The sequence below is a fragment of the Podarcis melisellensis genome (assembly GCF_964234715.1).
Source record: "Podarcis melisellensis genome assembly, chromosome: 12".
NCBI classification, from domain to species: domain Eukaryota; kingdom Metazoa; phylum Chordata; class Lepidosauria; order Squamata; family Lacertidae; genus Podarcis; species Podarcis melisellensis.
In genome coordinates, this window is record NC_138544.1 from 5684093 (window position 1) to 5699979 (window position 15887).

At 48.6% G+C, this 15887-nt stretch overlaps 1 protein-coding gene across 3 annotated transcripts in view; it reads left to right on the forward strand.

The window, feature by feature from the left end:
- ELMO1 (engulfment and cell motility 1) overlaps nt 1-15887 on the forward strand; it is a 312564-nt gene that overhangs the window by 10647 nt on the left and 286030 nt on the right. Inside the window, exon 1 of one of the 3 annotated variants that reach the window (XM_081931086.1) lies at nt 11765-11891. The exons of the other annotated variants lie outside the window; for them this stretch is intronic. The gene's annotated coding sequence lies outside the window, so the exon portion shown is untranslated. Of the gene's footprint in view, nt 1-11764; nt 11892-15887 lie in introns of those variants that run through there. 3 annotated transcript variants of the gene reach the window in all.

Below are 15887 nucleotides of genomic sequence, written 5' to 3' on the forward strand. Positions count from 1 at the left end.
ATTCTGAAATAAGCTGCTGCCTTTAGAGCAGTCCATGTTAGAAATGTTGATTTTATGTACCTGCTTCTCCCTTGAGTGGATGGAGGCAGCATGAGCTGAAAGGCGCATCGCTCTGAGCACTGTCGCATACATGCGTCGCATTCTCATGGCGTCCTTTCACTCTTGTTGCCAAGAACGGACGATTTGTGCGTCCCTTTTCATAGCAACAGCCATGATTTCAGATGGCAACTGAAGCCTAATAAAAGCTTAACTGCTGAAACAGTTCATCCCAAAAGGCCTCCTATTTTTTTTAATGAGCTCGCAGCCCCAAATATAAAAACCGTTTAGCCTCATTGTTCTAAAGATGGGATTTAGCATAGACCCAGATAGCCAGTGTATGAGTTGGGCCTGGGATAAGGCAACGCGATCCTCATCCCCTGTTAGTACATAAACCACACAGGGAGTATTTTGTTCTGTTTTGTTTGGAGTTAAGCGGTATGTAAACATTATTAAATAAATGAATAAATAACTCACTTGGTTTTACATATCTCACTACCACACAGTGGCATTTATTCCTAAGTTTTTTTGCTGCAAGAGAAAGCCCATACTGCCTTTACCCTATGTATGAGGCAGGTAATTACCATATTTTTCGCCCTATAGGGCGCACTGGCCCATAGGGCGCACCTAGTTTTTTGGGGGGAGGGGGAAATAAAGAAAAAAAATTATTCCCCCCCCCCCCCCAGGCGCGGGGCTGGGGCGGGGGAAGCCTGAGCTTCCCCAGCCCCCAGAACAGGCTGCTCTCCGCAAGCCTTGGGAGCCCAGCAGAAACTCCCGCCGGGCTCCCAAGGCTTGCGGATAGCTTCCTGAAGCCTGGAGAGGGAGAGGGGTCGGTGCGCACCGACCCCTCTCGCTCTCCAGGCTTCAGCGAAAGCCTGCATTCGCCCCATAGGGCACACACACATTTCCCCTTCATTTTTGGAGGGGAAAAAGTGCGTCCTATAGGGTGAAAAATACGGTAAATCCACTAATTGCATGTTTAAGCACACTCTCCTGTAAATCATTGAAGGCTTGCAATGTCTTGACTCCATCTTGCAGCCAGCTGGACTCTCCTTTAGACAGCAGAGTGAAGTCTAATAGATCTTGGATCTCTGCTATCCCTGATTGGTGCTCGCATATGGAAGCATTGTTTTCCAGTTTTGATTTTTGATCTAATGTGCAAAGGCCACTTGTAACAAATGTGCCCAAAGCATTAACAAAGATTAAAATGCAAAAGGCCTAATTGAAGCAATCCCTTACGGTTACGTAATGTGGGCAGCAGTCAGAATTAAGCATGAAGTCCCTCAGTCGTGGTGCGCTTAACTTTGTTGGGTCGTCTAGAACTTAAACTAATAGGAAATGGCATTCCTCCCCCCCAAGCCCCCCCCCCCAGTTCTGCCCTCTGTTTACTCATAAATCTGTCATTATTCCTCTTGTCCCTCCCTTCATCTTGGCTTGTTCTGATTCTCAGTATTCCTCAGCCATAACCATGTACGATTTGCAAAAACCCATGTAGAAGAATAGGTGGGCGTACTTCAAGCTTGTGGGATTTAGCACTTGCTCCAAGTGCAAAATAGTGGCTTGGTGTGGGTTTAACTTACAGTTTAAGGAGTGTGGCGCCTCTGAGTGATCTCTGCCCAGGAATTTGTTCCCAGTACAGTGGTGCCTCGCAAGACGAAATTAATTCGTTCGGCAAGTTTTTTTCGTCTTGTGAATTTTTCCTCTTGCGAAGCACGGATTCCCATAGGAATGCATTGAAAATCAATGAATGCATTCCTATGGTCAAAAAAAGTTTAAAAATCACCAAAGTGTACAGTACTGTACATACATTTTCTAAGACTCTGGGGGACAACTCGAAGAAGGTTCCTCTTCCACTCTTTGCTTCTTGCTGAAGAACCTGTCCATGGTCTGCTGCTTCATCTGCCTTTTCAGCACCTCCCTGGAAGACGACATGACCCTCGTATCACAAGTGTTCGCAAGGTCATGCGTCAGGGCCTTGTCAGGGTGGTGCCGCTGTGCAAAAGCCTGCACACCTTTCCACTTCTGGCAAATGTCCCTCAGTTCTTTGGAGGACAGCCGCTGTGGAACGTAGACCTCCCTCGTCACAACCTCCAGGAACTCCGCTGCAAAGTCTTCAGCCGCAGGAACATCAGAACTGGCAGCTTCTTCAAGCAATGCACCCTGGGTATTAACGGTTTTAAGAAAAAGGAAACAAACTTGCAAGACGTTTTCGTCTTGCGAAGCAAGCCCATAGGGAAATTTGTCTCAAAAAATTTGTCTCTTTTGTCTTGCGAGTTTTTCGTCTTACGATGCATTCGTCTTGCGAGGTACCACTGTATCAGTCCTCTGTGGCGCAGTGGGACAGTGCATCTGGCAGTTAACCAGAAGGTTGGTGACCTCTGGGGCCCTTCCAACTCTACAGTTCTCTGTGTCAATGCAGTAAAATGCATTTATGGGTCCTCTCAACTTATCTTTGTGTAAGCAGCCTAGTTGTTGGGTTGGGGGGCAGTTGCTGTTGTTGCTACAGCATTGGGAGTAAGAACTCTTTGGTGATCAGCCACAGATCTGCCTGTGAACCTGCCAGCAAACCTATACACCTACAGTAAACAGTTGCCCAATGCTTCCTGTTACATAGAGTTCAGCTTTCATTCGCTTCGAATTGTGGCCAACTTTAACCACTTGAGCTGATGGATGGAGCAGAAGAAGGAAGTCAAGGCAGATAAAGTTAGAATTGGGGGGTGGGAGTCTGGAGTGCAGCAGGGCTGGCCGGTTGCAGGATGAAGGGGCTACAGGGCATGGAAGGGAAAGTCAGAAACGAGTTTGCAAGGGCTGATAGTAGGAAGAGTAGTGACACATTAGCAAAAGCATGGAGCAAGTTGCTACACGATGTGTGAGGTTCTGGCATTTGCTCTGACCCTCGATATAAGATGGGTTTTCAGGATACAAACAGGGAAGAAACAACAGGCAGAAATGCCATTTCAGGTTTCTAGCACTGCATTTCCTTGTCCCTGGGTACGAAAAGCCAAATTTGCAAAACGCTTACGCCATCAAATCCAAGCTCACATTTGTTTCAAATCTTTAAATAGCAAATAGCACAAATGATAATTAGGAACCTCTCATCTTCCCACCCCTGCAAGGTTAATTATGATATCGGTCTGCAATATTTTGCTGGCACCCGTCTGTCTCGGGAGACAAGGGAGGAGTGCAGCTTTGGGGGTGAAGTCAAAATGTAGGCATTGTGAAAACTGAACATCTCCTGCGCTCTGCAGCTTGTTTGGCCGATGATGCTGATTGGTGCATGTCTACTCAGAAGTAAGCCCTGTTGGGTCTGAAGGGATTCACTCCCAGGTGTTGGATCCACAGTGGAAGCCTTCATTTGAGAGAGCTAGTGAGCAAGAAAAAGGAGGGGTGGAGACAAAGCTGTTTTTGAAATACAGTGGTACCTCGGGTTAAATACTTAATTTGTTCTGTTCTTAACCTGAAACTGTTCTTAACCTGAAGCACCACTTTAGCTAATGGGGCCTCCCGCTGCTGCCACACCACTGCTGCACGATTTCTGTTCTCATCCTGAAGCAAAGTTCTTAACCCGAGATGCTATTTCTGGGTTAGTGGAGTCTGTAACCTGAAGCGGATGTGACCCGAGGTACCACTGTAATTGCAAATTGCCCTCTTGAGGGAATGATGTTCTGTCTGAGGGCTTTGGAAACATTTTCAATCCTATCCATCTATAGAAGAGCTTTCCAAACTTTTCACGTTGGTGACACACTTTTTAGACATGCATCATTTTGTGACGTGGTAACTCAATTCTGCATCATTTTGCTATACAGTTATTCAGTTTTACTAGCAAACCAGAGGTTAAACTAACACCTTTCCAAACCCAGGGAATGCGGGGAGCATTTGTGCGATGCCCCTACACACTGCAGCTGACACACAAATGTGTCACGACACAGAGTTTGGAAAGCTCTGATATACAGGGACAGCAAGGAACATGTTAAAATAGTGAATTCACTGTGAAATGAGAACTGTTTCCTCTAGTCCAGAGGTCAGCAAACTTTTTCAGCAAGGGGCTGGTTCACTGTCCCTCCGACCTTGTGGGGAGCTGGACTATATTTTGGAAAGAAAAAAAAAAATGAATGAATTCCTATGCCCCATAAATAACCCAGATATGCATTTTAAATAAAAGGACACATTCTACTCATGTAAAAACATGCTGATTCCCGGACCGTCCACTGGCCAGATTTAGAAGGCGATTGGGCCGGATCCGGCCCCTGGGCCTTAGTTTGCCTACCCATACTCTAGACCTTCTGGAATGCTTTATATGATATTCTTTTTTGAAAAAATAATTGCTGGGCAGTATTAGTGACCCATATCACCAAGTTGCTTTGAAGATCTGAATATATAGGGCTTTTTTCTGTGGTTGCTCAACAGTACGCAGTACTGGGCCTTTTCTCTCTCCAAATGTTAAAAGTGCAGCACTTCGTAGTGAGTATCTTTTTAATGTGCTTTATTCATAGAATCCTAGAGTTGGAAGAAACCACAAGGGCCATCGAGTCCAACCCCCTGCCAAGCAGGAAACACCATCAGAGCACTCCTGACATATGGTTGTCAAGCCTCTGCTTAAAGACCTCCAAAGGAGGAGACTCCACCACACTCCTTGGCAGCAAATTCCACTGTCAAACAGCTCTTACTGTCAGGAAGTTCTTCCTAATGTTTAGGTGGAATCTTCTTTCTTGTAGTTTGGATCCACTGCTCCGTGTCCGCTTTTCTGGAGCAGCAGAAAACAAACTTTCTCCTTCCTCTATGTGACATCCTTTTATATATTTGAACATGGCTATCATATCACCCCTTAACCTCCTCTTCTCCAGGCTAAATATGCCCAGCTCCCTTAGCCGTTCCTCATAAGGCATCATTTCCAGGCCTTTGACCATTTTGGTTGCCCTACTCTGGACACGTTCCAGTTTGTCAGTGTCCTTCTTGAACTGTGGTGCCCAGAACTGGACACAGTACTCCAGGTGAGGTCTGACCAGAGCAGAATACAGTGGCACTGTTACTTCCCTTGATCTAGATGCTATACTCCTATTGATGCAGCCCAGAATTGCATTGGCTTTTTTAGCTGCCGCGTCACACTGTTGGCTCATGTCAAGTTTGTGGTCAACCAAGACTCCTAGATCCTTTTCACATGTACTGCTCTCAAGCCAGGTGTCACCCATCTTGTATTTGTGCCTCTCATTTTTTTTGCCCAAGTGCAATACTTTACATTTCTCCCTGTTAAAATTCATCTTGTTTGTTTTGGCCCAGTTCTCTAATCTGTCAAGGTCGTTTTGAAGTGTGATCCTGTCCTCTGGGGTGTTAGCCACCCCTCCCAGTTTGGTGTCATCTGCAAATTTGATCAGGGTGCCCTTGAGTCCATCATCCAAGTCGTTGATAACGACTTAAGTGACCATATAAAATATTGCTTATAATAATTAAAGAAATAACGGCAAACTTTGTTTCTGTCTTGTTGACCCTGGCTGATACTGACCACCCTTTTTCGTTCTTCTTACTGTTGAAACTTTTTCTATCGTGCTTTTGTACAGTCCTACTCAGTCCTATTTGCAAGCCAGGCAAAACCCTGGTCTGGCACCTGGTTCTCCAAACTTGGGTCTCCAGCTGTTTTTGGACTACAGCTCCCATCATGCCTGACCACTGGTCCTGCTAGCTAGGGATGGGGGGAGTTGCAGTCCAAAAACAGCTGGAGACCCAAGTTTGGGAAAGCCTGACCCGGTGATACCTTCTCCTCTGCCCTCTTCTTCGCCTGTGTGACGGGAGGAGGAGTTGAGAAGCTTTCGGCTTTGTTTGCGTTGCCATTTGCTCCAGATCCAACGCATTCCTGCTGCTGGTTTTTGAAGCAAAGCACACATGAGGCCTGTCAAAATTTATACGTATCCTGCAGCTTCCTGAGAAATACTGCTGCTTGGTGCATTTTTCCTCATGCACAGACGACTGCTTCATTGAATAGGAGTTTAGCACGGGGAAGCAAATCGAGTAATGCCATCTGGTGAAGATGTCACCACTGGTGTCGAACTCAGAACGCAAGGGGGAAACGTGCTAAGAGGAAGGCACGCTTGGCAAATCCACACTGTGATCAACTCCGGCCCGGGAACCAGTGTCCCCACTGTGGAAGGACGTGTGGGTCCAGAATTGGCCTCCACAGTCACTTATGGAATCATTGTTAAAACCGTGTTTATGGAAGACATTCTTACTTGGCTACGAGTGATCGCCAAAGAAGAAGTAGTATCACAATGTAAAAAAGTGATGAAACATGCGTGGGGTGGGGTGAACTTGCTACATTTTTAAAGCTGCTAATCGCATTGATAGCCAAATTCGGCCCTCCAGCTGTTTTGGGACTACAGTTCCCATCATCCCTGACCACTGGTCCTGTTAGCTAGGGATGATGGGAGTTGTAGTCCTAAAACAGCTGGAGGGCCAAGTTTGCTGCAAGAAGTTTGCTGCAAGAAGCCAAGTTCCAGGGAACCAGGCAGAGAGCCTTCTTGGTAGTGGCACCCGCCCTGTGGAACGCCCTCCCACCAGATGTCAAAGAGAAAAACCACTACCAAACTTTTAGAAGACATCTGAAGGCAGCCCTGTTTAGGGAAGCTTTTAGGTTATTCTACTTTAGTGTTTTGTTGGAAGCTGCCCAGAGTGGCTGGGGAAACCCAGCCAGATGGGCGGGTTATAAATAATAAATTATATTATTATTATTATTATTATTATTATTAGCCATCACTGTCATGTGTACGTAGCCTTCGCATTTGCTTTCAGTTAGCAGGAACTCTTTGGAACTCTGGGTCTTGTCTGGTTTTCAAGCCTTCCCCATCGCAGTGAGGACCATTTGTTAGTGAGTCTGAGAGTTGCCTTATGCACCAGCGAGAATTTTTGGTCCACAGGTGCATAATGTGGGAAAGTCGTGGTTCCAGTTGTGAGCAGTGCATCCCTACGTGCGTTTACTCAGATGCAAGGCCCGCTGTGTCTTGCTTCCAGGTACATGCGCATAGGATTGAGGCGTAAGAGAGGCTCTGCTTTGTGTGCGCAAAAAGTCCCCCCAGAATTGGGTCTGGATGCAATAAACGTTCCGTCAGAGCAGGGGCTGGGAGGCAGGATTTTTGGTCCTGAGAGCCACATTCTCACACGGGGAATTTTAAGGGAGGGCCTGCATGACAGCGATGGGTCAACATTTGGCCCCTGGGTGCAAGATTCCCCACCCCTGAACTACCGCAGCTGGAATAACAGAAAAAAAGTGTTTCAAACAGTCACAGTCTCTTCACCTGCCCTGCCCCACAGGGGGCCTGTGAAGATAAAAATGAATAGGCTGCCCTGAGGACTTTGGAGGAAAGGCAGAATAAGAACATGATAAATAGAACTACAGTGGTGCCTCGCAAGACGAAATTAATTCGTTCCGCAAGTCTCTTCGTCTTGCGAGTTTTTCGTCTTGCGATGCACGGTTTTCCATAGGAATGCATTGAAAATCAATTAATGCGTTCCTATGGAAAACGCCTTCCCCCGACCTCTTCTGGCGGGCGGCATTTTAAAATCGCCCGGGACAGCGGAGGACTTCTCCGCTGTCCGGGGCGATTTAAAAGCCCCTGGGAAGGCAGGCAGGGGGGACAAAGGCTTTCTCACCCCGCCGCTCGGCTTCGGGACATCGTTCCGATGCCGGGCGGCTGGGGGAGGCGTTCCTGCCCCACCGCCCGGCATCGGGACAATGCCCCGAAGCCGGGCGGCTGGGGGAGGCGTTCCTGCCCCACCGCCCGGCATCGGGACGATGCCCCGAAGCCGGGCGGCTGGGGGAGGCTTTCCCGCCCGGCCGCCCGGCTTCGGGACATCGTTCCGATGCCGGGCGGCTGGGGGAGGCGTTCCTGCCCCACCGCCCGGCATCGGGACGATGCCCCGAAGCCGGGCGGCTGGGGGAGGCTTTCCCGCCCGGCCGCCCGGCTTCGGGACATCGTTCCGATGCCGGGAGGCTGGGGGAGGCGTTCCTGCCCCACCGCCCGGCATCGGGACGATGCCCCGAAGCCGGGCGGCTGGGGGAGGCGTTCTTGCCCCACCGCCCGGCATCGGGACGATGCCCCGATGCCGGGCGGCTGGGGGAGGCGTTCCTGCCCCACCGCCCGGCATCGGGACGATGCCCCGAAGCCGGGCGGCTGGGGGAGGCTTTCCCGCCCGGCCGCCCGGCTTCGGGACATCGTTCCGATGCCGGGCGGCTGGGGGAGGCGTTCCTGCCCCACCGCCCGGCATCGGAACGATGCCCCGAAGCCGGGCGGCTGGGGGAGGCGTTCTTGCCCCACCGCCCGGCATCGGGACGATGCCCCGATGCCGGGCGGCTGGGGGAGGCTTTCCCGCCCGGCCGCCCGGCTTCGGGACATCGTTCCGATGCCGGGCGGCTGGGGGAGGCGTTCCTGCCCCACCGCCCGGCATCGGGACGATGCCCCGAAGCCGGGCGGCTGGGGGAGGCTTTCCCGCCCGGCCGCCCGGCTTCGGGACATCGTTCCGATGCCGGGAGGCTGGGGGAGGCGTTCCTGCCCCACCGCCCGGCATCGGGACGATGCCCCGAAGCCGGGCGGCTGGGGGAGGCTTTCCCGCCCGGCCGCCCGGCTTCGGGACATCGTTCCGATGCCGGGCGGCTGGGGGAGGCGTTCCTGCCCCACCGCCCGGCATCGGGACGATGCCCCGAAGCCGGGCGGCTGGGGGAGGCGTTCTTGCCCCACCGCCCGGCATCGGGACGATGCCCCGATGCCGGGCGGCTGGGGGAGGCGTTCCTGCCCCACCGCCCGGCATCGGGACGATGCCCCGAAGCCGGGCGGCTGGGGGAGGCTTTCCCGCCCGGCCGCCCGGCTTCGGGACATCGTTCCGATGCCGGGCGGCTGGGGGAGGCGTTCCTGCCCCACCGCCCGGCATCGGGACGATGCCCCGAAGCCGGGCGGCTGGGGGAGGCTTTCCCGCCCGGCCGCCCGGCTTCGGGACATCGTTCCGATGCCGGGCGGCTGGGGGAGGCGTTCCTGCCCCACCGCCCGGCATCGGGACGATGCCCCGAAGCTGGGCGGCTGGGGGAGGCTTTCCCGCCCGGCCGCCCGGCTTCGGGACATCGTTCCGATGCCGGGCGGCTGGGGGAGGCGTTCCTGCCCCACCGCCCGGCATCGGGACGATGCCCCGAAGCCGGGCGGCTGGGGGAGGCTTTCCCGCCCGGCCGCCCGGCTTCGGGACATCGTTCCGATGCCGGGCGGCTGGGGGAGGCGTTCCTGCCCCACCGCCCGGCATCGGGACGATGCCCCGAAGCCGGGCGGCTGGGGGAGGCGTTCTTGCCCCACCGCCCGGCATCGGGACGATGCCCCGATGCCGGGTGGCGGGGGGAGGCGTTCCTGCCCCACCGCCCGGCATCGGGACGATGCCCCGAAGCCGGGCGGCGGGGGGAGGCTTCAAAAGCCGTCCGGGGGCTTTTAAATCGCCCCGGACAGTCCCGGGGCGATTTAAAAGCCCCCGGTTAGGCAGGCAGGGGGGGCAAAAGTCTTTGCCCCCCCTGCCTGCCTTCAAAAGCCGTCCGGGATAGCGGGAAGCGCTTCCCTGCTATCCCGGACCGCTTTTAAAATGCTGGCGGTGGGGAGCAAAGCCTTTCGCCCCCGCCGGCCTTCCTGGACCTCTTCTGAAGTCCAGAGGGGGGGGAGAAGGCTTTGCTCCCCACCGCCAGCATTTAAAAAAAGGTCCCCGAGATTTCCCTATGGGCTTTCGTCTTGCGATGCAAGCCCATAGGGAAAATCGTCTAGCGAAGCGTCGCAAAAACCGAAAAACCCTTTCGTCTTGCGGGTTTTTCGTCTTGCGAGGCATTCGTCTAGCGGGGCACCACTGTAGGTCGGTCCTCAAATCCGGGACAAACTGCTCCTGGCTCTTGTGTTTTCTTAACTTTAATTCTGTCCATTCCTTGATGTTTCCAGAAGCAGAAATTTCTTCCTTTGACTCCCCTGTAACTTAACTCATTGCTTATTGTAGTGTCTGTCCAATTCAGCAGAAAATTTGCCCTTCGTCTTGCTTCAAGTCAAGATAACCTTTTCTAAGGCATCTAAAAATTTATATTCCTCTTGCTACCATTTCAGGCTGTGTGCCCCCCCCCCCCGGTAACACTTGTAGTAACTTGTACTGAATATAAAAATGGAATGCGGTTTATAATCTAAGGGCATAACTTGACATGGGTTTTGAATTCCAGTGTAATACTTTTCACAGATGAATATTTCCTATGCACCTTGCAGCTAAATGGACAGTTGAGGAGGCAGAGAAGAGAGCTTGACTAGAGAAACCAGGAAAGGATAAGGGACAATTAACTGGCAGTGGAAAGTGAAGAAAAATGTGAGAATTGTAGTTCAGTGAAGAGATAAAACTGTGTAGCTGGGTCACAATTAGTTCTATTTCCTATTGCAAGCTGTTGTCTCTGATGCTGGTTAAGCAGCTAAGTGTTTCAACCTTATAATCCCTTTTTATCCCTTATTTTGATTTCTGGATTGTAAGCCCCTAGGGGCGGGGATCTCTCATCTTACTCTTTACAAATAAATATCAATAATATTGTACGTGTTGATGAACCTCTTAACTCTGCATTGAGGGAAGGAATTCGGCTCTGGTGGGGAAGCCTGTTCTTCAATTGTTAACCACTGCTAAGAGGTTTTGTTAGCCAAATTGCTGATAAGGCATTATCTTGGCTCTTTAAGTATTTGCACAGGCTGCCATTGAAAACTAGCTGCATTAGTCTTCTTAATATGACGTTCAAGAGAAATTAATACTGTTCGGCAAGCAGATTTTGAACCACTTGCTACAATATTATGTAGGGATATGCAGTCTTCTTTTCTTATTACTGAAATGTTTGCATAATACAAGATGCTTTTCAGTAGTCTTGACAAAAACACTCATTATCTCTTTGCTGCTGACAGTGGCTTTTGTTGTATTACTATCTGAAGGCATACAGGATTATGCCGTGAATGAAACATGAGGAGCTCTAAGTATTGGCCCCAAGTATTGTTTAAATGAGTGATAGCTACAGGAGAAATGCTGTAGCTCTGAAAGTTGCACATCAGCGGACTTCAATGGACCAGGGAAGCAGCAGGTATTAATGGCCACTAAAGTCCCGACGTGAATATTGCTGCCGCAATTTTGAGTTTTAGAAGTCAGCTTCCGATGTTTCCAACATGAAAACCCATCATTTTGCTTAAAGGTGTTTCAGGCTATGAAGCAGATTAAGCGGAACGGTAGTTCGTTTTTGGTGGAAGAAGCCAAAAGGAAACGAGACCTGCAGGACGGGGGACCCACTAAACCGAAGGGCAGGCTGCTGGAGAACCAAGTGTTGTGACTTTTCAGGTGATTGACCAATCTGGCTTTTGTAGCCACAGGCAGGAAAAACCGGAGGCTTACTGAACCCCCTGGAAAGCTGTTTTCAGTTAGTGGGTTCCTCCTTGTGTAGGCTTGTGGTAGCAGCTAGCGGAAGGTGGGGCGGGTGAAATTGGTTACATTCTGCATCTGCCTGGGAAACACTGAAGCGGTTTCTCGAGATCATTCTTACTAACGTGCTCCGTAACGTTTCTTCCGCTTTGAGCTGAGTCATGCGGACTTTGTCGAGGATTCCAGAGCCAAGCTGTCTTTCAGGCATCACAATGGCTCTTCACAACAGGGACTCTGTTTAGGTACCTGAAGGTCTGTGTTGTCAGAGTAGAACTATGCTACTGCAAGCTTAGCACACAGACCTCACAACAAGGTCCTGGGGCATTTGATTGGATTCCAGCTGCGACCACATGGAGATCTCTGGGTGTCAGGCTAGTGACTGACATCGCCATCTGGCTGGCACCTCCAGCTTCCTTAAGCGGGTAAGCAGAAGGACATTTTTATTGCATTCATATGCCACCTTTCCCACCCCCAATGAGTACATGGTTAATCCGCACAACAACCCTGTGAGGTAGGTTAAGAGGCTGTGAGGTCTATGATTCTGTAACTAGATTGGACTGATCCAACTGGACTCTTCTTTTTTGATTTTTAAAAGTTTTTATTATTAAAATAATTCAGCATTAGTAAACACATACTGCAAATATACAAGCATACAAACATACATTTCATACAATCCTTAAAAGTGTTCAAACATACCTACGCTCAATCCCACAGATAATTCCTTTTCCCGTCACCATCCACCCCCCCTCACCCCCCCTTTGTGTTAGACTTCCAATCTACTCAACTGCAATTTCTTTCCACTTCTATTACTTTCTTTCACACACCTTTAACCTAATGTCATGCTTCTTTTTCTATTACACATTGTTATCCATCTTATTTAGTATTTCAGTATTTAAAATGGAACTTGTTTATTCTAATAGGAGTTCTGATTTTTCAATATGGTTTTGCAAGTATCCTTTAAACGCCTTCCAGTCCCTGTCTATCTTCGCTTTTGAGATCCTTCCAATTTCTCCCATTGTTTTGGATATATTGTAGTACTCCAATAATTTGGCAAGCCACTCTGTTTTTGTTGGTATAATACCACTCTTCTTAATGTAAATTACCGTATTTTTCCGTGTATTGGACGAGATTTTTTGACTCAAAAATCACGTCAAAAAACTGGGGTCACCCGATGCCGCTGCGCGCGGGAAGCACTCCCCGGATCGTTTCCCCTGTGTGGCGGCACCGGGGAAGGTTGCGCTCCTACAAACCGGGGGGCTGGAGGGAACGCAAATTCACCCGATGTCGCTGCACACGGGAAACAATCCAGGGTGGGTTTCTTGCCAGGAGCTGCGTGGGGGGGAGGAGAGGCTCAACAACTTTGGGCCATCTCCCCTCATTTTCTTAAAATGTAGTCCCCCAAATGATGGAGGGGGGTGTCGTATACAAGGCAGCGTCTTACAGACGGAAAAGTACGGTAACCCCAGTGTTATCATTGTTTTGCTCCCCCACCTCCCAACTTCCCCAAATCAAGCCAGTGTTGTTGTGCGTGAGAGTGGCTTATAGTGAACGTTAGCGCACAGATGGTTTTATGTGAAAGCACGGTAACAAAACAGAATGCAGCGCATAGTCCGTTTTTAGAGCCGCTAGATGCATGTAGTGGTGCAGGGCACATGGCAGTGGGGTGAGCAGAATTGCTGGAGCTGCTTACAAGAAATACATGCAGGTTTCGAAGGGGCATGAGACTGAACTACAGTAAAACCTTGGTTCTCAAATGGCTTAGTTGACGAACAAACTGGCTCCCAAACGCTGAAAACCCGGAAGTAAGTGTTCCGGTTTTTGAACTATTTTCAGAAGCTGAACGTCTGATGCGGCTGTTGGCTATTGTTTCTGGGGTGTCTGCGCCAATCAAAAGCCGCGCCTTGGTTTTCGAACATTTTGGAAGTTGAGCGGACTTCCGGAATGGATTACGTTCGAGAACCAAGGTACCACTGTACATGACTTGTCATATCCCTATAACTCTCTGAGCCAACAAAACAACAGAGATCCAGTGTATTGTAGCAGGTAAGAAAATCCCTGGTTCAAGCGTCACCTTGGCTGCGAAGGCCAGGGCTGGGCGATACATCAATATATCATCCAAAACTGATTTGAAGTCCATATCATGATATCGGTTTCATAATTTTTGACCTGGCAATATATTGTGAATCGTGTGTGCTATGCAAAAATCACAATGTGGGGAAAACCGTGAAGCCGACCAATGCCTCTACATAGATAGCTCCATCCTTAATTCAAACATCGTGATATATCAATATATCACAATGTTTATCTGGTGACATATCACGATGTTGGAAACCAGCCCTAATGAAGGCTGCAGGCAGCTTCGGGCAAGTTGCTGTTGCTTAGCCACCCGTCTGTAATATGTGGATAAGAGTGACCTGTCTTATTGGATGGTTGAAAGGGTTACTGAGAGAATGAATCTAAAGCAGTTTGAACACTAAAGCAATACACAAATGCTAAGCGTTATGGAAGTCTTTAATGAATTGTGCGTACAAAGGGCAAAGGTGAATTTCTGTCTTTTAAACTGTGCACCATCCATTTTAAATAATGGGGTGTGCAGGAGGAGAGGCTATAAACACCCTTTTATGCCCATGAGAAAGAAATTGGATTAATAAGCTTTTTGGCACTTCATTTCATATTGCTTTCCTTGAAAAATAATTACAGAGATTGCTGATAAATTGAGATAATGGAAATTTCTGTATGCAGTCTGCCGTTTTCCCGGCATCACGGTCTATAAAATATCAGGAACTTAATAATAACTGACTAAGCATCTCTATTAAACACCTGCTTAAGCCATTCTAGCTCATTAAAACATTAAATTAATTGCCAACATATTGGACTGCAGTGAATAAAATTAAACAAAAACTTGTAATTTAGCTCTTTTACATCCCAGCTCTCTTATGCTCATCTCAAAGTATAATAACTTTGGGAACATATTTTCAGATATCCATTGCTGTAGTTACCTCCAGACTAAATTCGTGCAATGTTGTTTTCATGAAGCTGCTTTTCAAAAAAGCCCAGAAATTTTAGTTGATCCAAAATGCAATGATGAGGCTTTTATCTGGTGCTTTCCTATCAGAGCATATACCGGTAACTTGGGGCTTAAATCAGCTTCTTTGGTCACCTGGTTTTTTTCCATGCCAAGTTTGAAGTTCTGGTGTTAATCTGGAACCAGGTTGCATTAAAGATCTCTTGAGCAGTCTTTGAGGTTTGGAGAGTGTGCATGAGAGACAGGGTCTTTTTAGTTGTGGCAACGCAGCTCTGAAAAACTTTTCAATCTTAACTGTCAGGCCTATTACCTAATCTCCTTTCAAGAGACATGGGAAAGCATGCATCTTGGAAAGCTTCAACAAGCTTTTAATGATTGTTTGAGTAATTCCTCCATTAAGTCTCCCCTAGTTTTAGCCATAATTGCATAAGGCTTTTTGAATTATTGTTATTAATTGTATTTTTATTATTGTAGTTGTATGTAGAAGAACAGGTATCAGTAACATATTTACTGTATATTATTTAAATACATGGACAACAACTGAATCCTGAGATCAGACCAAACCACTTTAGTTTTTAAACAATACAACCATACATACAACTATACTCTCAAATGTCTGCATATTGGTGCTTTTAAATAGTGTGGTCCCTGTGCTCTTTGTTTCTACCCATTTGGAAAGCGCTGGATGGTTGACTTCCCTTCTTTCTCTGGCCTTGTTTTCACACAAGCAGCAGGTGAGGTGCTAAAAATTTGCTCCTGGGCACATCTGAAAAACTTCCTGCATCAGAATTTCAGCTAGATTTTTTTCTTCCTTGGATTTTATTTTCTCTGTGTAGGGTTTTGCTTTATTTTAATAGGATAGCATTCGATTACACAGTGTCCACCTGCCGTCTGAAGTGGCCAAGCCCAGGAACAGTTTCACCACCTTATAAATTTCCATAAACTAGAAGTGGAGTGTAATTATCAATTTTAGATCAGAGTATTTCTGTTCTAACTGTTGACCTCTTGAATGGAGAAGGTTCTGTTGCAGGTCAAATTGGGTGCTATGAAAAATATTGGTGTTTCCTGTAGCAAGTTTGTTCTACCAAGTTAATACAGTGGTACCTCGGGTTAAGTACTTAATTCGTTCCGGAGGTCTGTACTTAACCTGAAACTGTTCTCAACCTGAAGCACAACTTTAGCTAATGGGGCCTCCCGCTGCCGCCGCGCCACCGGATCATGATTTCTGTTCTCAACCTGAAGCAAAGTTCTTAACCTGAAGCACTATTTCTGGGTTAGCGGAGTTTGTAACCTGAAGCATATGTAACCTGAAGCGTATGTAACCCGAGGTACCACTGTACCTTTGTTCTGTTCTTCCCAAGTAGAATACAAGATGTGTATCCACACCATGGGA